Source organism: Equus asinus, chromosome 2 (assembly GCF_041296235.1).
Source record: "Equus asinus isolate D_3611 breed Donkey chromosome 2, EquAss-T2T_v2, whole genome shotgun sequence".
Taxonomy (NCBI): Eukaryota; Metazoa; Chordata; class Mammalia; order Perissodactyla; family Equidae; genus Equus; species Equus asinus.
In genome coordinates, this window is record NC_091791.1 from 22,091,433 (window position 1) to 22,118,183 (window position 26,751).

The window sequence follows — 26,751 nt, forward strand, 5'->3', positions numbered from 1 at the left end:
AAATAGAGAGAGAACAGAAAAGAATAACTTGGTATGCTTATGGGCAAAAGTAATAGGAAGACAGTAAAAACCTTTCAGCATGAAAATAATTATCCAAAATCAAAGGCATGAAAGTGCTGGTTGGCTCTTATAAATGCGTTTGGCCTCACGTAAATCATGTTAAATTTGAAATTTGAGAAATTGTACTTCACTGGGCAGACTACATGTAATTTTCAGCCACATAAATTTTTTTCTCTCGAGCTCTAGATGGGTGTCACCTCAACCTATGGTCTAATGTGAGAAGCATCAGTCAGGTCAATGTATCCATGAAATACATTGGATGAGGCCCTGCCTCCTGTGCCTGGTATTTATCTTCTTAGTAATATTAAGCTGACATTGCTTAATAGCAGATATTATGGAGCTAATTCTGCATCACTTTCTGATTGCTAGAAAATTGGTGGCTGCCATCCAGGAAAATGGATTTCTGACGTTTTTTTCTCCAACCCTTCAGAGCTTTAAAGACTACTGTAAAAAGCATCTTTGCTGCTTCATTCATTAGGGGATATAAAAGGACTAAGTTTCAGAATTACATTTTTCCCTGGGACTCTTCATTATTCTTTATTATAAGCCTTTTGGCTTTTTTTGATTTTTTACATGTGAAATAAACTCCCAACCAACTTGAGCAACTTCTAAAGACCTATCTGCTGGTTTGGTGAAGAAAGACCTTCTCCATGATTCCTTTTTGCAGGCTGCTTCTGTATCTGTCTTCAGGGCCAATCCCTCTTATTATGTATACTCATCCATTCATTATGGAACCAATATTGTATGCAGGGGCTGTGGTAGGCACTGTGCCTCTGTTAATGACAAGACTGACTCAATTCTTGCACACCTGGAGCTTTCTCTTTAGGATGGACAAAGGCTCTTTCAGCTGACATTCTGCATTATGGTGGGATACAGAGCAGAGGCTAGTGCTGAGGTTTTGTTCAGAAGCGCGAAGCCAAACATTGCTGTTGTTGCCTCGTTCGGTTTAGGCATGAATAGCAGTTGCCCAAGGGCCTGGAGCCAGCATTTTGTCAGTGGGACTTTGGGATCTGTCATCGATAATATGGGACCCTGTACAGGCTCCTGCTTTAGCACAGAGCACCTCTTCCCTCACCTGCCAGGAGTGTTGACTGCTGAGGCTCATGTCTGTGTCCTCCTCCAGAATTGCCCTCTGCTGAAGGAAGCTGCCTGGGCCAAGGTTACACTCCTTCCCAAGGACAGCCTGCCTCCAATAACGGGTTGATATTGGGGAACAGATTGAGTTCCCTTGCCGCAATTTAGACAACTCCGATGGACTATCCAAACTCCCAGGATTCCATGGGACCCACTGAGGCCTGTGTTGAACCTACATCTCAGTTCAACTTCTTCCTCTCCCAGTCCCGCCTCTCTCACTTCCTCACATGTGTTGATTCTAAGCGCACTCCCCAATAAACCTCCTTTAAGAAAAGGTCCATTCAGAGTCTATTTCCAGAGAACCCTCCTTAAGAATGGGATTTTTACATGTTTTACAAACTCAGTTTACAATTCGGAGTATCTACTATGCACAGACTCTATAGTTGTTAGTCTAGCCAATTTCCTTCCTTTTTCCTTCGCTCTTTGCAAAATCCCTTCAAGCTAGATAATGATATGCCCAGTTGACAAATGAGAAATTGAGAAAAGATTTATTTGTCCCAGGCCACACAGCCAGCAGATGGTGGAGTCAGGATTCAAGCTTCCAGCTATCTGATGGGAGAGCATGCACCCTCCCCGACCCCACTGCACCCCTCTCCTCTTCTGCCCTTTTCAGCCCCTTCTGACTTTTCTTGTGGAGTAGGGTTAATTTCATTACTTCTTCATTCTCAGAACAGAAATTAAATTGCTGATGTCTCAAGTTACTTTCTGGTTTCCCCTCTCTCCTTCACAGCAACATTCCAACAGGGAACGAAGTTGGGGACAGACACTCAGCTTGGTGTGTTTGTGGCCATGTTGCACATAATGCTTTAGATTACGGCAACAAAAATTTCTTGACCTCACACATGAAAGTCCACACATAGTATCACTTAGCAAGAGAACAAATGAACCAAAAACTGTCAGCCAGAGGAAGGAAAGGAGGAGTTATGCAAAGGTGAGAAAATAACTGGCTAATATGACTGTAAGGTAGAATGTCACAAAAGACGGCCCAGTCATCTCACGGTGACTAGCAAAAATGACACTCTATATTGGAGTGGGTGATAGAGGATAACAGGACAACCATTTTGAACTAGCATCCTGATGTATTGGCTAATCAAATGGTCTCTGTTCAGAGGTGTACAAGGTTCTCCAGGTGGGATTCAAAGTCCCTTCTCTCCCCACCTCCAGCCTCTTGTTTGATTGACAAGAGCTTATCATATTCTGTGTATTTTCTGATTCCCTTCACCTGGAAGCCATAATAAAAACAAGAACTTAGGGGCCTGCCTGGTGGCACCAGCAGTTAAGTGCGCATATTCCACTTTGACAGCCCGGGGTTCGCCAGTTCAGATCTCGGATGCAGACATGGCACTGCTTGGCAAACCATGCTGTGGTAGGCATCCCATGTATAAAGTAGAGGAAGATGGGCACGGATGTTAGCTCAGGACCAGTCTTCCTCAGCAAAAAGAAGAGGATTGGCAGCAGTTAGCTCAGGGCTAACCTTCCTTAAAAAAAAAAAAAGAACTCAGCCTCCACAGTGGCGAGTGAAGATGGTTTGCAGAGCTACTCATTCAGAGCACATGGTCTGACGATTGAGGGACTGCTTTCTCAGTCAGAAGAGGGATCTGACTTTCACCTGGGCCATCTACAGAAGGATCTGCTGCCAGCTTTGTGAGATCTTGGGATGCTTGTCCGTGAGATCTTCTGATTGGTCCACTTTCCACTAAGCACTATGGAGGCCAACGGTTACAAACTAAAACACTTGTTGTGTTGTGGGTAAGTGGTGGGGAGGATTGATATCTCATAGCCCATCAGAAATTGTGCTAGCACCTAACTGACTCTGTTACAGGTCAAGGTCCTCATCTGCTGGACATTGAAGTACCTGATGTGTCTATTGACAACACTTCTATTAAGGTATTTCTGGTGCCTATCAGTGTGTGTTCCATAAAATTAGTTCCATCAATTTATTTCAGACATAAACATTATGTGTAATAAACTTTGACAATTAAAAGTTATGATTCTCTCACAACAACTTGAGAAAACCACCTCACTTCTCTGAATCTCAGTCTCCTTTATAAAATAAGGATAAAAATTCCAATCTTTCAAAATTGTGAAGATGAAATGAGGCAATGTAGGTAAATTACATAGGATCGTGTCTGCCACATTTAAGTTACTTCATCCAATTCCTCATCTCCCCAACCCCCACCTCTGGTAACCACAAATCTGATGTCTTTTTCTTTGAGCTTGGTTTTTGTTCTTGTTTTTAATATTCCACGTATAAGGAGATCACATAATATTTCTTTTCTCTGCCTGACGTGTCTCACTTAGCATAATGCCCTCAAGCTCCCTCCATTTTGTTGCAAATGGCAAGATTGCCTTCTTTTTTATGGCTGAATAATATTCCGTTGTGTATTTCCACCATATCTTCTTTATCCATTCATCTGTCGATAGATACTTAGGTTGTTTCCATGTCTTGGCTATTAATAATGTCATGAACAGGTGGGTGTAGATATGTCTTCAACATAGTGTTTTTGTGTCCTTCATATATATTCCCAGAAGTAGAAGTAGAACTGCTGGATCATATGGTAGCTCTATTTTTAAGTTTTTGAGGAACCTCCATACTGTTTTCCATAGTGGCTTTACCAATTTACAATTCTGCCAACAGTGCACAAGGGTTACCTTTTCTCCACATCCTTGCCAGCATTCGATATATCTTGTCTTTTTGATGATGGCCATTTTAATAGACGTAAGGTGATATCTCATTGTGGTTTTGATTTGCATTTCCCTTATGATTAGTGATGTTGAGCACCTCTTCGTGTGTCTGTAAGCCATTCATAAATCTTCTTCGGAAAAATGTCTATTCAAGTCCTTTGCCCATTTTTTAATTGGATTATGTGTTTTTTCTATTGAATTGTGTGAGTTTATATATTTTGGATATTAATCCCTTATCAGATATATGGTTTGCAGATTTTTTTTCCCATACCATTGGTAGTCTTTTCATTTATTTGATTGTTTCTTTTGCTGTGCAGAGCTTTTTAGTTTGATACAGTCTCACTTGTTTATTTTTGATTTTGTTGCTTGTGCTTTAGTGTCATGTCCAAAAAATGATTGCCAAGACCCGTGTCAAGGAGGTTTTTCTCCCCTATGTTTTCTTCCAGGAATTTTATAGTGGAAACATAAAGTATATTTCAATGAGGAGCCACCACACCGCAGCCTACACCTTGGCAATGCTTTTCAAATAGAAATGTGCACAGGAAGATCCTGTGGATCTTGTGAAAATGCAGATTTTGACTCAGTAGGTCTTGGGTGGGGCCTGAGATTCAGCTTTTGTAACAAGCTCCCCGGTGATTCTGAGGCTTCTGGTCCAGGAACAATACTTGAGTAGCAAGGAAATAGGGCATGTTCAACTATGTGGCTCCCCTCTGATGTGTTATTATTCCCAGACTAGGCTCATGTGCTTAGTGCCTTTTATGTGCACTCATTATACAGTTCCCATCCTCAAGGCCCTAATTGGGTGGTAGAAAGTGAAGAGTGATACTACACAAATACCTACGCATACGCCGCAGAATGACATTTTGGTCAAAAACGGACCACATATACAATGGTGGTCCCATAAGATTAGTACCATATGGCCTACGTGTGTAGTAGGCTATACCATCTAGGTTCCCGTAAGTACACTCTATGATGTTTGGAAAATGGCAAAATTGCCTAACAATGCATTTCTCAGAACACATCCCCATTGTTAAGCAAGGCATGACTACACTTACAATATCATGTGGTATGTAACATAAATTTTCATAAAATGTGCTATGGGACTACGAGGAATGGAAACTAATTCTGCCTAAGGGAGTCAGGGAAATCTTTACCAAAGATGTGATCTTGAATAGACTCTTTTAAGATAGAGAATGAATATTCCAGGTATGTGGACAAGGGCAAGTGTGGGTGGATTTCAATGTCACCCATATGGCTACGCATGGCACATAGAAAAGTTTTGTTTATTTGTTTTTCTAGTAACAGAAAAAAAAGAAATAAACTTGTGAACCAGAATTAAGTATTTTCCGATATTATTGGGGAAATCAATACATTCCTCCATCAATTTGTGAGCACAGTTGTGTCCATCTCCTTCACCTCCCTTTGCCAAACTCTAACCAGACTTCAGGCCTTTGATCACAATGCTTTCTCTGAACACTCAAGTCGGAAAGTAAATTTTCCTGCCTCTCAACTCCAGGTCTCTCACATTTACTGACTATAAGCATTTTGCTCATAGGTTCCTGATCTGAAACATCTTTGTAGCATCACACAGTACTAAACAGAGTTTCTTATACCTAATAATCACATTATAGCTATCACCTATGAGCCAGACACTGTGCAATTTTCACTTCACAAATTCTCTTCTTTAATTCTCACAATTATCGTGTGCAGTACACAGTATTATTGCTAACCTCATTTTACAGATCCAGATTCTAAAGCTCTGTTCAGAGAATAATTTCCTCAAATCACTCAACCAGAGAGTAGCAGAGCTAGGATTAAAACGCTCACTGTGAATGCAGTGCAATTAAATACCTCCCTATGTTGGATGAATGCATTGATAGGCTGTGTTGCTGATTCAAGGTTGCTGCAAATTCTTTGAATCTCTTTCATTTTGAGGTTGGATTTTTGTCTCCTTCTATCGAATCTGGGTGGACCTGTGACTGCTTTGACAGATAGAATACAGTGGAATTGACACCATGACAGTTTATGGGACCAAGTCTTAAGCAACCAGAACTTTACTCTTCTTGTCTCTTAATACATCCTGTCTTGGAGTCCTCAGCCACCATGTAAGAAGTCTGTTGGAAAGACTACTTGAGAGACCTTGAGACTACGGACAGGAAGAAGTTCCCAGTAGAGCCCAGCCTTCCAAGGAGCCAAGGCGGTAGTCATTTGAATGAAGCTATTTGGATCCCCTAGACTAGCCGAATAGCTCACTGAATACTGCTGAATGACCTCAGTCATAAAGCATTAGAATCATGGAGCAGAAGAATTGTCTAGCTGAGCACTTCACAAAACTCATGAGATACTGTGATGGTTGTTACTTTAAGCCATTGAGTGTGAAGATGGTTTCTTAAACAGCAGTTGAGAGCTGAAATAGCCTGTCATATCTGGAAACTTAGCTTAGGGACCTGAAAATGGTTTCCTTGAGCACTCACTCATGGCAGTCTTACATGAGATTTTATGGAAGAATGAAAAAAAATAGAAGATGATTTCTGACTTGTAAAATTTTATTTTCTCAGCCTGTGGCCAGTGTATGTTTGTGGTGGTGGTTGGGGGGAGGGAGGTATAGCAAACTCAGAATCTCTTGGGGTGTGGATAATTGGCACTAAACAAAACTCCCCAGGTAAATGTGACAGGTTTCTGCCCTTTGCCCTGAAGATTCACCACTAATCTCAAATTAAGGCTTCAGAGACAGAAGGGATTTTAGAAATCATTAATATTAGTCATTTATTTTACAAATAAAGAAAGTGAAGCCATGGAAAGTAAATCACTTGCTTAAGTACAGTGCTGGGAATACAACCTGTGGGAGACTGATTTATAATGCTATATTATGTGTATGTATATAGAAGTCAATTTCCATAAATTGGTATTACCACAATTGCTTATTAATATTGCAGAGTGAATGAATAAATTGAGATTCTCAATCAAAAACTGTAATGAGCTACCAGTGTTTCTTAAATTTGACTGCACATTAAAATCACCTGTGGTTATTAAAAAATAATTATTGTTCAGGATCTAGACATTTTGATTTAGTTGTTTGTGGGTGGCCAAGACAATTGGTCTTTTTTTTTTTTTTTTTCAGAACAATCCTGGTAACTAATAACTATTTTATTATTGGTAACTAATAATCTGGGGGTTTACAGTTTAATAAGTATATATACTACTAATGGTGCTCTTTCTCTCCCCAGCAACCATACATAATTTCTATGATTTCTGATTCGAGTAATTTGTCTATCTTTATCATTTTTTAAAATAATTTTTTAGTTGTTTGAACTACATTCTCTTAACATGTACTCATTTTTAACATGTGCTTAACGTGCACTTAACACAAACTTTTCTTTTTTAATCTCTTGCAAAAGAATTGTACTTTCTGCCATCCTTCTCTGAGCTTTCAATGGAAGATCCAAATGCAAAAAAGGACTAGTAGCCAACTGTTGTAAGCTACTATCTTTCACACTAAGTTGGTAAATCACTCAAGCAGGAGTTATTTGTCAAACATATGTATACTTGAATAAATGATATTTTTGTGACGAGTATGCTGGATTTATTAGCTAGCAGTTACCAATAATTTATCATACCCTCATTTGTTGGAAATATAATTCAAAAACAACCTATAACTAGATTTAATAAAAGTATCCATATCTAAGACTAATGCACTGAAGGAAATATAATTACAGCTCGTTGCCATATCATAAAAACCACTATGATGATTCCAATTGCCCTATCGTTGCTGATATATTTCAAAATGGTCATAATATAAGCCATTCAGTAACATTTTTATTTACAAATATAAGTTTTGTAATGGTCGAACCATTCAGGGAAACTGGTTAAAGGGCTCATGGGATCTCATTGTGTTATTACTTACAATTGTTTGTGAATCTATAATTATCTCAAAATAAAATGTTTTAAAAGAGTGGTTGATATTCTCCATTGCCACACGCATTACCTCCTCCCCTAGGTCTTTCTGATTCTGTGAGATGAATAGAAAATAATAATATTCTTGTATGTGTGTCAATTTGAAAGTCTTTGCTGTTTTCCTGGGCTCTAGACTGAATTCCAACATCTTAGGAACCACCACATCTTCATAGAACACCTCTGAAATGCTCCGATACTCAAAGGAAAATATAGCATCAGCTGTTATAATACTTGGGCAGAGATATGTTCCGATTTGATAGCGTGGGTAGTTTCAGTGATGGCTCTGCATTAGGGCCAGTGGGTTGGGTTTTGCTCATGTGGCCCAGAAAATAGAAAGGAGTGCAGTAAAATCCAGTGGTCAAGTGTGTATGCTCTAGAATCAGGCTGTGGACTTGGAATCTTGGTCCTGCAACTTCCTATCTGTGTAACCATGAACACATTTCTTAACTTTCCTTTGCCTCTGTTGTCTCATTTTAAAATAGAACTAATAATAACGTTCAGGATTAGAATTCCTGGAAGGACTGAATCACAGAATATACATGCCTGACATTGAGTGTACCTTCAACTCAGTAGTGGGAAGCTGGGTGTGGGGTGCTGTGGTTAAGATTTCACCACCTCAAAACACTTAGAGAAGATAAATAGCTGAAATTACAGAGGCTTTCTACTTTCAAGCTCTGTTTTATCTAATTCCTGAGTCAGTCCTGACCAGGTCATGGAATTCATCAGTAGTCTCAGCTTTGCAGGACATAGGGTGACCTGCCTGCCATAGATCTGACATTAATTGTGCCTGTTTTGTAGTCTGGACCCCTGAGTACCCAATAAGTCACAATCTTCTCAAACCCAACTTGCCACTATGTTGATTCAATCTTTGCTTCTAGGCTTGTACCTGGATTTTCTTTGCCCTATACCTGGTTTCCTGTTGAAAACAAATTATGTCCCTGGATCCCTGACACTCTACCCTGTCCTTGCCATCACCTTCTATAGAATTCTGTCCCTTTATCACCAGCCCTAGCCTGGCATATTGATGCAAATAGACCAGTTATGTACTCAGAGCCATAGCACTTCTGTTCATCTTGATTAGAGCACCATGAGTCACTTCTGGATTAGATATTCATAAATATCAAATGTATCTGAAACTCTTCTGAGGTTGCTATACCTTTGCACACTGTTACAGAATGCTAGCTACATGCCACATTCCTTCAGCCTGCTCAGTTTCTCTAGTTCAGTCCAAACCCTTCCTCTTACTTTGTACTACATTCTTACTTTGGCTTACATTCCTGCATGCACTGCAATTGAGATCAAATGTGGCAATTGAGTTAATGAAGGATGTTGAATTCTCTTTTATCTATCAAAAGATTTTTGGATGATGAAAGAGTGGATCAGTTGGTATCCTTAAACCCAGACTTTTAGGGGGCAGGCAAAAAGCCTTTTTAGAATATGTCATTTGCTTCTTTTTCTCCTCCCTTTGTTCTGGGTCCAAGAATCTCACTAGCAATGACAGTCTGAAGTGTCATAATTTGATTGTATTGTTTTTTAAAACATTTCCAGAATTCCAACAACAAAAAAAGTTAACTGGGTTTACATGTTCACCTTTTTCTATTTTCCTATAATACACAAATAGAATATGTAACATTTGATGGCAAACTGGTCATCAAAATAAGCTGAGATACATTATAATGCTTTGAAAACACTTCAAAAAGCAATCTTTTTTATTATCCAAGAACTTATTGAGAAGAGATTGTGCCAGAATCTCTTTTGGCTGCACAACTAGGCTTATAGTTTGGCAACGGCTCCAAAGAAAATAAAATACTTGGATATCTATACACTTACCAAAACATGTACATGGTCTATATGATGTAAATTACAAAATGTTGATGAAAGAGATCAAGGACATCTACATAAGTAAAGAGATATACTGTGTTCAAGAATTTGAAAACTTAGCATAATGATGATGCCAATTATCCTCAGATTGATGTATGAGTTTAATGCAATTCCCATCAAAAACTCAGCAAGGTCTTTGCAGATATAGACATAAGACAACTTGGATGAATCTTCAGGGATTTAAGCTAAGTAGGGAACAAAAAACAACCAAACAATTCTCAAAGGTTACAAACTATATAATTCCATTTCTATGAAGCTTTTGAAATAACAAAATTTTAGAACTGGAGAACAGATTATTGACAGCCAGTGGTTAAGGATGGAATTCCCACCCAATCTTAGGGTAGGAGGAAGGTTGGTATGATTCTAAAAAGGTTTCTTGAGGGATCCTTGGGGCTATGCGCCTGTTCATTATCTTAACTTGGTGGTAGATACATAAACCTACACGTGATAAAATTACATAGAACTGAATGCAAATGTACACACACACAAAAACACACTCACCAATGAGTACATTAAGCTGTGGCAAGTATAAATAAGAAAGGTGGATTGTACCAAGATCAATATAGGGATTGTGATATTATACTATAGTTTTGCAAAATGTTACCATTTCGGGAAACTGGGTATACTAGTTTCCTAGCACTGTGGTAATAAAACCACATCAACCGGCTAGCTTAAAACAACAGAAATTTGTTCTCTCACAGTTCTGGAGGCTATAAGTCCCAAATAAAGGTGGTGGAAGGGCCATGCTCTCTCCAAAGCTTTTAGGGGAGGAAATGTCCTTGCCCTTTCCAGCTTCTAGTAGCTCCAGACATTCCTTGATTTATGGCAGCATCAATTCAATCTCTGCCTCTGTCTTCACATGATTGTCTTCCTTCTATATGTCTCTATTTCCATGTCCCTTCTCCTCTTCTTATGGGGACATGAGTCATATTGAATTAGGGCCCACTCTAGTGATCTCATCTTACTTGATTACATCTGCAAAGATCCTGTTTCCAAATAAGGTCATAGTCACAGGTACTGGTTATTAGGACTTCAACATACCTTTTGGGGAATTCAATTCACAATATACAATTCAACCTATAACACTGAGTAAAGTGCACACAAGATCTATCTGTAAACTGCACGTGAATTTAACATTATCTCAGTAAAAGATTCATTTAAAAATAAAAAGCAAGGAGGTCTCAGCAGTGGTAGCCGATATGGTTGACAAGCAGCATAGGGTCCACTTCAAGAAATAGGTTTTATAATCTAGGGCCTGTATGGTTCTGTGCTGACAAGAAATTTTCACATATTAAGGTATATAGGGTAGCTATTCTTGTTTAAAACTGATTCACCTTGAACGAAAGAAGACTGACTTATGGCCTATCAAACATACATTGTACCTCTGCTCTAACCATTAAAGTAAAAGAATGCACTCTTTGAAGATAAGAATGCATACTTCCCCTCCTACAATGCCAGTATCGGAAATGCCCATATCAGTACTCCTGAAGATAACTTCTTTTTCCCAGACATCAGGGTTATGTTGACCTGCTAATTTGCAACTGAATATGTCTTTGAAACTTTGGTGATTATGTATCCTGGGCATGTTTGATGTATGGTTTTTATTCTAAAAATGTTTAAAAATGTACTGAAAACCATGCTTCTCCAGAACTCTTCCTTTGTGGGGACTTCCTCCCCGGGTTATAATCCTCAGCTTGGCTCAAGTCAAATTTACCTTATCTCTCCTATCTATAGAATTGTTATTAGTAAATAGCACCAACAGTGCAAAGAAGGGCTAGATGATGATATGGGGCCATGCCCCAGAGCAGGTTGTGGTAACCTGGTCCCGCAGATCACCCTTGAATACCCAAAAAAAATCATCAACGTGACCCTAGTCCCACTTCCCTAGGACTGAAAGAACCCTCTGATCAGATATGTCCTATATTTAAGATTCAGGAGAATAGTGGTGTAAATTGACGATTTTTGTGCTATTGAGGAAGGAAAGCTCAGGGTCTGATACTCCTAGGATTTGCGTGGCATATTCCCTGTGGGGAATTTTTCTGTGTTTTTGGTAGTGTTAGTTTGAAGAGAGGGCCTGGGGACTTGAGAGTTTAGGGACCAGCAAAAAGAGAGATACTGTTAAAGATAAAATTAATGCATATTCACGGGATGTTTGAAATGATTCGATAAATCTATGCAAAGCCCAAAGTACAGAGCCAGACACATAATGTTCAGTAAATGTAAGCAAGTGTCATTTTTATTATTCGGAATTTGTTAGCCGATTTCAATATCACACTAGATCACTCTTACCCTTCCAAAATGTCTGGGGTATTTTGGGATTAAAATAAAACCAGACATATCTCCAAGGCAAGGAGTTCAGAACAACACAGCAATAAAATCATCAAGAACATTAGAAATAAGAACGTTAGAGTAGAAATAAAGTTTTCCTTTCAAAACATGTTCTGGCTTTAAACCCAAACAAAGTTAAGTAAGAGAGAACTTCGATTCCTATATGTACTCGTCCAAAGGTTAATATGATGTGGTACAAGCCCTTTGCTACTTTTGGGGCTTCAATACTAAATCAGTTCCTTCCGGCTAAATGGAAATTGAAGAGCTTGTAAACATCTCCCGATGGGAGTCAGGCAGGCGATCATCTTTCAGCTGTTTCAGAGCTCGGAGTAGAGTCAATCAATTGACTCAATTGAGACAGACAAGCGTTTAATTTGTATTTTTTAAGGCCTCAATACAACATTTACTTTCGCTTTTTTCCCTGCTTAACACCTCTACTTTTGTTCACTCCTTATCCACAAAGATAACATTCTTCTGTAGAATTTAAAAAATGATCCCTTTTCAAATGGAAACTATTTATGAAAGCACATTGATGGGAATGTACCTAAACAAGGATATGCTTTCTAATTAGCTCTTCTCAGTTGCTCACATTGCATAAGTAAAGCTCATTGAGGCCAATTCAAATGAAGAACCGTCTTCTTTATTTTTTAAAGTATCATTTAAAGTGGCTTTGAAATTGGCATTACCCTAATTACCTATTCTGAGAAATGAGTTTTCATGGTTAAAGAGGAGAAAGTGAGATCAGCCTGGTAGTGAAGGCAGGCTTGTTGTCGCTCTTTGGTTTTCTAGTTTTGCTTTTGACCCCGAGGGCCCTGTCAAATAGTCTTTTTTTCTGACCCGGGTGGGATTCTTACCAATATACTCTTTCCCTGTATTTTGAATGTTACACCTGAGGCTTCTTTAAGGACCCACTGAGAGAAGCAGTGTTACAAAAAGGGATTCAAAGAATGAAGGGTTTATATTAAATTTATTTTTAAAATTATTTAATTAATGATAATTAAAATTTTGAATAGGTAATACATTGTCTTGGCTTAAGATTCAAAAGATGTCAAATGATATAGAGTAAAAACTCTCCTTTTCACTCCTGAGCTCCAGCAATTCATTGCTCCTTTCCAGTGGTAACCACCATTATCAATTTCTTGTGTCTGTAGGGGAAGGATAATATTTTTCTCTCTACCCTTCTAGGTTCTTGGCTGAGACACTCTCTGTAATAAAAGACAGATTAACAGGAGAAAACCAAACAAAAATTTCATAACATGTATACCTGCTCTATACAAAGGAGAGACCCAGGAAAACTGAGTAACTTTCTGAAATGGCCCAAGCCGCTTAAATACCATCTTCAGCTAAAGACAGAGGACATTGAGGGGAAGAGAAAGGCCAGTCATAGGAAGTTACCAAGGAAGACACAGTAAACACAAGTAAGCTTGTTATGGAGACTTAAGTCTTTGCCTTTGCTGATAAAGAGTTTCTAGAGTTTAGAATCATCTTTCTCTTCCTGGTACAGAGAGGGAGATACTCTAACAAGTGGAGATTTCCCTTATAAATGTAAGTATCTCTTACAAAAGGGTGACTTCTACTCAGTTTTCAGAACTTCATCTGTGTCTGCTGTTTCTTAAAAATAATCAGCTCAAGAGAATCCTTATGCCGAAGAGATTTGGGGTGACATATTCTGCTGCCCTTCGTGTCTTTGCAGATACATTTTATGTATGTACATATAAGTATATGCATATTCTTTTTTACTTCTTTCATAAAATACATATTGGTTTGCATCAAGATTTGTTGTTAACAATATATCTTGGAGAATCATTCCATATCCATACAAAGACAGTTTTTTAATTCTTTTTTTAAAGCTATATAGCATTCCAAGATATGGATGTGCCACAATTTATTTACCCCAGGCATTAATATGGACATTTACATTTTTTTCCTAACTTTTAACATGTACACAACTGTAGGCTAAATGCCTGAAAAGAAATTGCTAGGTCAAAGACTATGTGGATTTACCATTTGAGAGGGATTGTCAAACTGCTAATTTGTATTTGTATTCTAAAAATTATATTTATTTGTATTTCACCCGTCAATGTACAATGTTTCTCTTGACACTTGACAGTGTGGGGGAGGAAGACAATTCCTCTACCTTCTAGGTCCTTCTCGCTTGTCTAAGAATTAATTTGACATGAGACAGAATAACACAAGAAAATGAAACAAAGCTTTATAACATGTATACATGGGAGAAACCCAGGAAAAGTGAGCAACTTGCCAGAATGGCTGAGGTTGCCACCTTAAATACTGTCTTTAGCTAAATACAAAGGAGGATGTTGGATGTAGTGGTTTGGGGCTTCAAAGGGGAAGAAGGCAGTTTATAAGGAGACGAAAATGCAAATTGTTTGTTAAAGAAGTGTTTGCTGGGCTGGCTATAGACAATGTTATGATATTAGCTCCTTCCTGGAACAGGCCTTCTATCTTAAATTCTTTTAGGCAGTTAGAGAGAAGGTCAAAGCTTCTTTCAGTCTTTTGTTCCCCAAAATGATCAAGCCAAAGAGACATTTTGAGGTGGCCAATTCTGATCCCCCATATCAGCAGGTATGTATGTGATCATTATTTGTCTTTGCCCAAATAGTAGATGAAAAAAATATTTCATTATAGATTTATAATTTGTACCCACAATGGAGTGCAGTCATATTGTCCTAATTTCAAATTGGGCATAATTTATTTAAAAGTATATGTGGCATATCTGCAATGTGCAAGGCACTTAGTCTGGCATAGCAGGGCATGCAAAGATATTTAAGTCATAACTCCTTATTCAAGGTCTTTGTAATCTAGCTTGGGGCTAAAACAATGGGCTGATCTGTTTAGGTAATAAGCCCAGATATGATATATATCTTAAGAATAGGCAAAGCACTATGGGGCCTCAGAGGAAGGAAGGATCACAGTAGATGGAATGACAGCAAATCACAGAAGGTTCCTGGAGAAAATGACGTTTGAAATGGGTCTTAAAAGGTTGAAATTGGGAGTGGGATGGGCGTTCTGGGGGAAAAGAATGCTGACAATTAGGTCATGAGGTTGGAGGACCAATGAGGAGCTGGGACAAATCTAGTTTGATAGGAGTGTAGAATTCCTAAGGAAAAAGAAAGAGAGATGGATCTGTGAAGAGAATTTTGGCAAGATTGTGAATAACCTTGATGTAGGATCATGCAGGAAGTAGGGCAAACTAGTAGAATTTGAGAATATAGAAGGGGTGAAACGATCAAAACCATGTTTTTTGAAATCAATCATTTGTATGAATTGAAGATATTGATGGGCGTTTAAGTCTATTCACCAAGTGCTCAAAAAGCTGTTATTATTTTTGCACTATGATTAGAAGAAGGAAGATACCATCCTTGCCCTTCAGGGGCTTCCAGCTGTGTGTGTGTGTGTGTGTGATTATGTGTGCGGAGGAGGTGAAGGTGAGTGGTTCATCAAGTTGAATCTGGAGCCCTCTCTCCAGATACTGGAATCTACTAGGGTTGCAATATTTAAAAATCAGTAATTGGTGGCTTAGGTTATTTCAATTTCATTTTTGTACCTCACAAACTCATGCCAAAGACTCTGATGTTGCCATCTGTCCAGTGCACAGTGTAGGAGGAGAGGTGCTTGGCATGTGCACAACCATCTGCATTGTCCCTTTGAACCTGTTCTGGGAATTGGATGGGAAGAGATGTTGACAGATTTTCAGGTAAAGACAGGAGGCACATGCTGAGTCATCTGGATCCCTATATAGCTTTCTCTTTCTGAAACCTGGATAACATATGACCACTAATGCACTTAAGAAAAATATGTTAAATTAATAAATTAAGTAAATAAAAGAGAAATCAAATGACTGTGGTAAAAACTTAAGAATAAATGACCCAACCACATTCTAATCAGCTTTTTAAACTGGGATAATTAAGAAATAAGCAAGAGGGTGGAGCACTGGGGCTGAATGCTTTCCACATCCTGTCTAGTAACCACATGCCTTTTTCTCTTCATCCTGTGAGTTGTAATTTATAAATGTGCCTCCTCACTCCTTAATCATTAATCATAGCTGTCTTCGGCTGTTCTGATATTGAAAGGTCAGAGTTGACATTTTAATATAGCACCTGGGCATCTCTGTTAATTTCTTCTTATATCATTTCACTGGAATATCATTCCTAAGAGAATGGGGGCATGTGTTAGCAAAACCCTTTAAGTTACAGATGGCATTAGTACTTCCTTTAGAATAATGTAGCTGGGGCTCCCACCTCTACTCAGCCATCAAGAGAGGGAGAAGCATTTAGTCAATAAAAACAGAAAAACAAAATAGAAAGCGATTTCCATCCCCATAAGGTAGCCGGACAAAGGAAGAAGTTCGTTTAAAATAGGTCTGGTAATAAAGCTTTCATTAGAGTTGGGAATTTTGAAAATTTAGGGAGTGAAATTTCCAAAACTTTTTGGATGTAATGCAAATTCCAGCACTTTCCTGTGGAGAGGATTAAAAAATGATGAGGAATGGCTTCAGCTAGGGAGATGGGTCTGTATGGTGAAAAGGTGTCTGCACTAGGGGTGCTGAGTTGCTGGTTCGAAACCTCGAGAGCTTTCTGGGTGAAATGTGAAATTGGCCCTCCAGACAGGGAGTGCAAGGAGGGCCCGAAAAGACGGGAAGACCACTCCAGATTAGTAGGTGGCAGGTTTAATACACAAGAGAACTTATACCCCAGGCTTGTCTTGAGTGGCCACAGGATGAGTAGATCTCTGCAGTCGCCTGCCAGAATCTTAAAAGTTTAGAGGCTTTAACTGGGTTCAGTCATGTGTTCCATCCAGATGATCTCAACAACACATTGCTGTCTCAAGGCTGTGTCCTTGAAAATGGTGCCTATTGTGGGAGAGACAGGCAGAACGTACATTTCAAGGACAGAGGAGGGGATGAGGAGCCTCTGATTGTCCAGGTCTAGCTTGAGGGTCAACTGGCAGGTCATGTCCTCTTGATGATCTCGTCCAACAAGTGTACATTTGTGTACATGAGAAGTTGACCTCACCAATGCAATGGTTATGTTTTATATGGGCAGATAGAGGAGGATTTAGGTCAGAATCAAGTCACAGAGACATAGAAATTGGAAATTTCTGAGCCTCTTGAAGCAGGTGATTGAAGTCCAGGGTTAGCATAGCCTCCTTGCCTTCTTCCTTCTTTACTTCCTTCCTTCCATCATTCCTTCCTTCCTTCCTTCCTTCCTCTTTCCTTCTCTCTCTCTTTCTTTCTTTCTCTCCTTCCTTCTCCCCAGCTTTGTTTAGCTATAATTGACAAATAAAAATTGTATATATTTAAGGTGTACATTGCGAAGATTTGATATATGTATACATTGTAAAGCGATGACCATAATCAAGCTAATTAACACTTCCTCCACCTTGCCTACTTACTATTTAGCATAGCCTTTCAAAGATCCTGATTACTGTTTCTAACACACTGTGATGCACTCAAAAGGAAGGGTATTATTGAAATAATTTAGGTACTGTCAGGTGTGGAGTCAGGGTATTCAATTAATTGACAACTCAAGGATTTCTTACGACTTCGAGATTAGTGAATTATTATGTACCATATTTATTAAATGTTATGTATACTTAATGTTATAGTGAATAAATGCAAACTTTACTAGATAGAATTAGAAATTTGCTTCAGAAACAATGGATTACAAATCCTGGTAGGTTTCTACTCTAGCATTGGCAAAACGCATGCATTTTTATGGAAACAGGAAACAGTATGACTGTAATCATTTTCTAGTTTCTAATCATTTTTCATTTCTACATCACAAAATGAAAATTGGATGCATATTTACATAAACATTATATGTTTTGATCCCTTTGACTAGTGAGAAAGGTTTGTTTTATTTTTTCCTCTGTCCTCTTCTGCTGCAACTAGCATTAGGCCAAAAAGGTTCTAGCTCCTGTATAGCAAAACCGTGTTTTTCTCTTTGGACCATAAGAACCAGTTCTGCACTTTGATTCTGAAAATGGTGCAAAGACTGCTTCAGGGGCAGGATATGCATATCTGACCTCAGGTGGGAAATAGACTAATACTTGGGATACAGTCTCTCAAATTCCATTTGGCAATCCAGCATTTTTAGTTTCAGTGACATAAAGGATTTTAAAAACTATATGGTTTAGGATTCAGGAAAATGTCTACAGTGGATGCCCAGAGGCTGTATTTGATTGGACCTTGGGCAGAAAGGAGAGGAGACCAGGGAAGATCATCAAGTAACAGAAATGGAGGGAGGCAGATCAGAGAGAAAATACGGTATCCTGCTGGCTGCAGATGTGAGAAGAGATTCCAGGAATACAGGGAAGCTGCTTGTGTGTGATGCTGATCAGGGGGAAGGGCCTGATGAGTGAGATGATCATATCATATCTCAAACAACAAGATTCCTTCTGTCTTTGGTTTGGATCACTTCTAGAACCAAAGGTCTAGAATGACTAAAGTCAGATATGAGGGGAAGAGCAAGAATACAAACATCCACGCCATACTTCACAAGAAAGTGGCATATACCAATCTTCTTCTTAAGTGCTCTATAAGTGTTTGTGAAGTGTTTTATTAGACTTGTCTTGTACAGCACCTCAAGATATATTTTAAAAATTTTACCACAACTCTGTGAGGTAGGTACTATTATCGCTCCATTTTAAAGATAAGGGCATTGAGGCTTAGAGAATTTAAGTAACTTATACAAAGCTTCACCATTAAAAATAGTAGTGCTGGGGTTTGAATCTTGATCTTTAAGACCAGAAAGCTCTTAATTATTGTTCTGAATTACTAGGACACTATTAATATGAAGTAAATTTTTTAGAAAATTGAAATTAAATAACTACTATTTACATTTTTTAAAGAGATTCTTTTTAAAGAAGAGTAGTAGGCATTCAAATGCTGCATTTTATGCAATTAATAATTTGTGCCTTCTGCTTGCCACTCAGTGCTGGTACAATTCACCAAACATTATTGAGGTAGCTTTGAAATTTAGAGATGTTTGTTGGCAAGCAATTGTATGGGAGCCTGTGGTAAAAGTCAGCATTTTTTTAAGCAGAAAGGAAAAGCTTTAGAAAGAAAACTCTATTATAAAATCATCAACTTTTTCTTGCTTAAGGTAAAAATCTTACACCAGGCTGAAAAAATACATCACAAATGAGTGCAGACCATCATCTAGATTTTTGTGTTTCTGTTTATGCCTGAAGCCTTTTTATTTGATCATTGTTTTATTAATGGACTTGAACCAATGAGCAAGCTGGTGAAAGTTGCAGTACCTGTGGTATAAAGCATATCGTCTGAAGAATGACTTTTTTTCCACATCCAGGTATCATACATCACAGAAGTCAATTTAGCATGGGTAACATTAATATATAGTTGAGGGCTAGGAAATTTTTCATGGAAGTAAGCCCAGTCAAATTAAACCATATTGGAAAAAGAAATTCACCAGAGAGGAGTGCCTTTCTATAAGGTACATTTATTTGTATTATGATGTCCAAAGTTCTATTCTCAAAGGATTATGCTAAAGGGAGAATTAGTCAGTCATTTATGTAATACACAATGAACTATACATTCAAGATCAGGAAATAGTTTTTCTTGTTAATGCTATGATGGTTAGGCTTTGAAATTTCTAAAAAGACAGATGCTATGGCACAGAAGTGAGGTCCCTCATTAAAAATAGAGATATAGAGAAATCTGATTCAGTTTTTATCTCCTATAGAGCTGGTACATACTGAGCAAGTATTCAGTAACTAGTGAATGCACGTAAGGTTGGAAGGAAAGTGAAGACAGGAAAGTATACAATGGGTGGTGCCAGGAGTCAGAACTTATATGCATGATCTACAACCCTAGAGCAATTATTTTACATAAGGATTTTGGTATATGAGATGGCTGTATTTCAGGATTCATACTTTGTTCTACTATATATCAATCCCACATGATTTGTATCTGGATGGGATTTTGAAGATCACCCATGTTAGTCCCTATAATTTACAGATGAGAAAATAAAGGTTCAGATAAATTAATAGTCATATAATAGTACTCTTTTTAGATAATAGGAGAGCTGGAATTAGAATGCAGATTTTCTGACATTCCCTTCAGTACACAGATTTTTTCCCCTAATAATTTGAGCCTATGACTAGAGATTAATAGAATAGAATAAAATAGGATTTAGTTTTTCTCCAATTTTATTGATAACATGAAAAAGACAGCCCACAGTATGGGAGAAAATATTTGCAAATTATACACATGATAAGGGACTTGTATCCAGAATATGTAATGAACACTTACAATTCAATAATGAAAAGACATAGAACTCAATTTAAAAATGGACACTGCATTTGAATAGACATACCTCCATAGAAGATATACAAATGGCCAAAAAGGACATGACAAGATGCTCAATATTATTAGGCATTAGGGAAATGCAAAGAAAAACCACAAGATACCACTTTGCAACTACAAAGATGGCTAAAATAAAAAAGACAGACAATAACAAATGCTGACAAGGATGTAAAGATACTGGAACTTGCATATATTGCTGGTGGAATTCTAAAATGGTGTAGCCACTTTGGAAAACAGTTTGTCACTTTCTTAAAATGCTAACTATAAAGTTATGATATGACCCAGGAATTCCACTCCTTGGTATATACCCAAGAGAAATACAAACATGTGTCCACAGAAACACTTGTACAGAGATGTTCATAGAAGTATTATTCATAATATCAAGAAATATAAATAACCCAAATGTCCATGAACTGGTGATGGATAAACAAAATGTGGTATATCCATACAACGGGATATTGGTCAGCCATAATCAGCAATGAAGTACTGACACATGCCACAACACAGATGAACCTTGAAACATTATGCTAAGTGTAAGAACCCAGACACAAAGGGCCACATATTGTACGATTCTATGGAAAATAAATGGAGACCACCCAAATGAGAATAAGCAAAGGCTGTTTACTCAGAGCTTGGTGTAGCAAGTGAGGCAGCCACCATCACTTGCATTTGGCAGAGACTCAACGGCAGGCAGAGGAGTGGGAAAGCTTGATAGTGGAAAACAGGGACAGCTTCAGGTATGTCCTGATTGGATACTGTGGACATGCGGAAGCTGTAGGTGGGCTAACTAGAAGGAGGGCATCCTAAGTAATGGATTAGGGGCACATATTCGGCTTTCTCTGGTTGGTCCTAAATTGGAAATGGAGGCAAGGATTAGAAAATTGTCAGTTATTAATCAAGTCCTGGCCATTTTGGGTCTATTGTTATGGAGTTTATTCCTTGACTTCCTGGACTAGTTACTTTAAATAATGGGATGACTTACTGGTCTGATTGCCACAGTTTGTGGGTCAGAGTTCTATTTTTATATATATAGTCTGTGTATTGTTTTTTTTGTGTATTCAGTTTCTCAATTCATTGTATGAAATGTCCACAATAGGTAAATGCATAGACACTGAAAGTGCATTAGGAGTTCTCCAGGGTTGCAGGGGTGGGATGGAAAGTGATTGTCATTTTAATAGGTGTAAGGTTTCTTTTCAGGTTGATGAAGATATTCTAAAGTTAGATTATGGCGATGGTCGCACAACTCTGTAAATATTCTAAAAACTACTGAATTGTACACTTTATATGGGTGAAATTTATGTTATTTAAATTATATATCAATAAAGCTTTTAAAATAAATCACTAGTGATATTTGTGTTCATTTGAAATGATAATAGTTTGAGTGTATTTGGTTAAACAGATTTATAATTAAAATTAATTTCATTTTCCTTTCATGTTTCTTAATGTATTAGAAATTTTAAAATTACATATGTGGCTAGCATGTAATTTTTATTTCACATCTTTGTTCTAATAGGAAGTCAGATATTGAAAAAGTAATTACAAGTGTAAAGAATGTCATGAAAAGGGAAATTTAGTAGGATCTTTGATGTTATTATCTTTGCTTTTTGTAAACATAGATGAGGAAAATGAAACCCCTAAGAATTCATTAGGAAGATGCAGAAAAGCATCTTTTTCTCCCTGGTTTAAAATACTTCTGTTCTAGGGGCTGGCCGGGTGGCGCAGCAGTTAAGTTCTCACATTCCTCGTTGGCAGCCTGGGGTTTGCCTGTTGGATCCCAGACCCACGCACGGTTTGTCAAGCCATGCTGTGGCAGGTGTCCCACATATAAAGTAGAGGAAGATGGGCATGGATGTTAGCTCAGGGCCAGTCTTCCTCAGCTAAAAAGAGGAGGATTGACAGCAGATGTTAGCTCAGGGCTAATCTTCCTCAAAGGAAAAAAAAAAACACTTCTCTTCCAGCTCACAACTACTGTACCTTCATTGTATGTAAAGAACTATGAGCTTCTATCAATTGGCAACAACTTCAAAGATTTTTGACCATATTGAGAATCTGATGAAAGTCAAGGATACTTTTCTCAGAGAGAAAAAAAAAATAACGCACTTATGAATCATGGTGAAATCTTTTGTTTTGTCTGTATAACATCTATTCACACTTCTGGTAAGAACAGATGGACTTTCTTTTTGGGAAACATCCTTTCCACACTCACAGTCCTTGTGAGTTGGAGGTGTGGAGCAATGGCTTGTCACCTTTTCTAGTCACAGTGATTAGTTCAGGAATAAATGCTTTACTTTAATTGGACCACCTTGGGGACTTTAGGAAGGAGAAGCCCCCCCTTTCCTGAAATCCAAGCAGGAAAAGTCTAAGATAGATTTTGGGGGCTCTCAAGTGGAGACAGATGACCTGAGAGATAGAAAATAACCGAAACCCTTTAGTATCCAGCCTGTGGGTCCAGCCCTGCCTTAAACTACTTTGTCATTTAAGAAAGTAAGTACATTCATTTTTTTGGTCTAAGCTGATTTGAGATCAATCCTCTGACATTCACAACAGAAAGAACCCTAGTAGTTACTCAAAATAAACACAAGGGGTTTTACAGATGTCATTGGGCACATCCACAGACCCCATGTTAAGGATCTGTGTGGAATATATTGCAGGGAAGCCGGAAGGGTTGTCTTGCGAGCTTTGAACAGTGCATAATTAATCAACGTAAGTTACATATCTTCTTTGTGAATCCTCCTGGGTGCTTGTTTGGGGAGGGTGGAATTGACGAATTGAAAATCTTTTATCTCCTCTTTTTCCTGTGTGTTTGCCAATCACATCTGATAATTAGTTGAGTGGTTTCCAACATAGACTTTATCAAAATCACCCGTGTATTTAAAATGTGATGATCCTTGGACCACACTTTGAGACTACTGATATAATAATGTATAGTTTTGATTTTCCCCAATGCTGTCCCTCCAACCCCACCCCAATATGACCTCACACCACTATTAGAATTGAGTTTGTATATCAAATTAAATTATAGGTTCAATAAAGTGACTCCTGGGATTTGATTTGCATAGGGTCCTCTGTGAATAACGGGGAATTTTGAGGAAGATTTGGGTCTGTGGTGAAGTCTGTCATCTGAGTTTGGAAACTGTGAGACTGTGTGTGGAATTCTTCTCTCTTACCTCATGAGTGAGGGGAAAAGGCCATTTGTGGCATGAGAGCTCACCTAAACCAAAGAAGATTCACAAGCATCTGTCTGCCCTGGGAGACAGGAGAGGACATCTCACGGACAGGGGGCAGAGCACTTGTGAATTCAAAGACCAATTTGCAGCATAACATTCATTACTAGTGGGTTTGCACTAAGGCTATGCTTTAGCTTCTATCTAGAAGCAAGTAAACAGGAGCTGGCCAGATTGGAGGGACCTAACAGCTTTTTGAAGGTGTTGTGAGAGGAGAGAAACATTTAGGACTCTATAGAACAATCACTGGAAGTAACCATTGCAGGAAGCTGCTGCTACAGCTACTTGGAATAAGGACAAGAAAGCCACTACTATAATTTCATGGGAACAGTTGCTGGGAGCTATCACAGATTTTCATTAAGCACTACCTGTGTGTAAGGCTTTTGCTAGCTCTGAGAAGGTAGTCAAAGAGGGTAAGGCACAGCTCCTGCTCTAGGTGATTTTACAATCTGGAAGAAGATTGAGCAGCCTTGAGTGCCTCATCTATCCAATGGGAATATCTGTCTGACGGGGGTTCTTGTGAAAAATAAATACTGTAATCTTTTATAATATAAAACACTTAGTCCTGAGACATGGTAAAAATCTCAGTGAGCGTGTGGTTGATGATGATTACTCCCATTTCCTCATTATGAATCAAGAGATATGGAATAATCTGTATGCTTTTGATAGGGAAAGAGTTGTGCAACCCTGATCAAGATGTTTGGTTCTGTTGCAGTAGAGGGAGACCATTACGAGTTCATTGGGAGGGTCTTTGTTTTTCTTGGATTACTCCAGCTGGAACTTAGGAATGATGGCTGCTTCATCCACTTCCAGATATTGTCACAATTCAAATAAACATGTTTGTGTGTGTGTCTTTAACATTCATGCAAGAATTTACAATTGCTTACTTGGCAAGTTTCCCAAATGTGACTAGGATCCAAATACATGACTTATGTGATCCATTTTCCTAGGTGGCTGACATTTATTGAGCTCTCACTCTGTGCCAAGCACTGCATTAAGTGCCTGGCACATGTAGTGTTTACATAAACTATGAAATATAAGCACTATCATTATCCCTATTTTATAGACGAGGTGAATGAGGCTAGCTTTCCTACTCACATAGCTAATAATTATTAGAGCTGGAATTTTGTCCTAGTCAATCCTATTACAGAGGCCATTTTCTTAACCCCTGTATTTTTGTGATAGCTTGATGGCTGGTCTGAAGTTCTCTGGGCATTAGGATTATTGATTCTAGTCCAAGTGTCAGCTCTTCCCTCTTGGGCCACTCCTGGTTCTATAGATATGGAGTAAAAGAAGTGCTTTTCCCAGGCAAGATTGATTAGTACACTTATTAAACTTGACTCCTATCTCTTGATACACCAGGAAGGTCCACCCACCCCTGCCACCTGCCCTTGTCGCCCATCCATTATTATCTGCTTAGTTAAGCCCAGACAAGGGTAGATATTTCACTGTTAATCTTCACCATCGAAAGCATTCAGCTTACTCTCTGCTCCCAGAATTCTATAGGTCACCCAGGTGTGAATCAGTTGAAGGATGAAATAATTCGTTAAAATGTAGATCTCCAGGTCCCACTTTAGAAATATTGAAGCAACTGGTCTTGTTTGTACTACAAGCATCTGCTTGTATAAGTGCCCTCAGTGTTTCTGACTTATGTTTTTGGATCACGATAAGGCATATTGGTGTATATGGATGAATTTGTCAGAAAATGTGGTCTTAGTCCTTAAAATTAGAGTTGTAGTAAAATACACAGATAGAATATTAATATGAGCAGATGTAAATGATCAAATTTGATGTAAATTTTTATATAAATTTAAAGATATTTCTTCCTTTTCTGACATCAGCCATATGCTCTCTTCTAGTTATAGACATCTAACTTGTCTGCTGAGACCATTTTATCTTTTTCAAAGCATTTGGAATTTCAAGTGATAATCCAAACGAGGAGAATATGTATCGTCCCCATTTTACAGCTGAGGAAACAGGCTCAGCAATGTTAGATCGCCTTTCTAGGTTAACTAGGTTTGTACCCATTGATGTTAGCTCTGTTTATGTCACTGGACACTGCTTTAAATTGCAAGCACAATGTCTCAAGTAGATAGAGACCTCTGTAAGGGCGATTCTCTAACTACCAGGACAGAGGGCACCTAAAATGTCTTAGATAGCGGAGGGTAGCATCTAAAGGTGCCTTGGATATCAGGCTTACCTTGAGACTATGTCCTGAGAAATCCTGTTACTAGTAGCGCATCCTGCTTTTGATATCCTCAGCTCTGTCTTTGATGTCCTTGGTCATGTCCTAGCCAGAAGATAAGGAAGAGAAAATGAAGAGAGCTCAGAGATCCTCTAGTCCAAACCACTCATTTATTCACAGACATAGAGCCCCAGAGGCAGTGCATGTTCTGTCTACAGTGGCTACAAGTTAGTGGCAGGGCCGTGCCAGGCTGTCTGTCTCCTGAAGCGCCATAATAGGGGAGAATGAGCCCTGGGATTGGAGTCTAACAGAGTAGGCTTTGCAGTTTGCAGCTGCCCTTTGCTGGCTTTGTGACACTTTGAGCAAGTCTCTTAACATCTGTTAGCCTCAGGCTCTTCAAATGTGAAATGAGGATAACAATACAAACCCCATGGACCAGTTTTTCAAATTACCAATATCATTTCAAGGCATCTGGCTGACTCAGGGTATATTCTCGGTGAATGATGCTTTTCTTTCTTGCCCAATTTCCCTTTTTGTTCAAAGCTCATCTCTCAGGTCAAGTCCAACACCAAATAACTTGCTCTATAACCACTACTACTATACATATCGCTTCTTAGAGACCGTCACGTTTGTAAAGCAATATCCTTCCACATATTCACGAACGCAAGTCCGGCTCCACGGCTGCAGCCTTTGACTCTGCAAATTTAGATCTGGATATTAACAGGAATTTCTGCAAGTGTCTCTGGATTATCTTAGCCAGGAGTAGGAGGGAAAACAGTCAGTGAATACCTGAAGACATCTTTTATCCTGCTTACTTTTGGTCGGGGAGCAGTGGAATGAAGCGAGGACCATTGTGGGATGCATTGATGCAGGCTCCAGCACCCCTGGATTGTAAGTGCCATCGGGCAGGGAGTGTCACTACTTTCTTCACCACTGTTTTGGCAGCTGCTGGC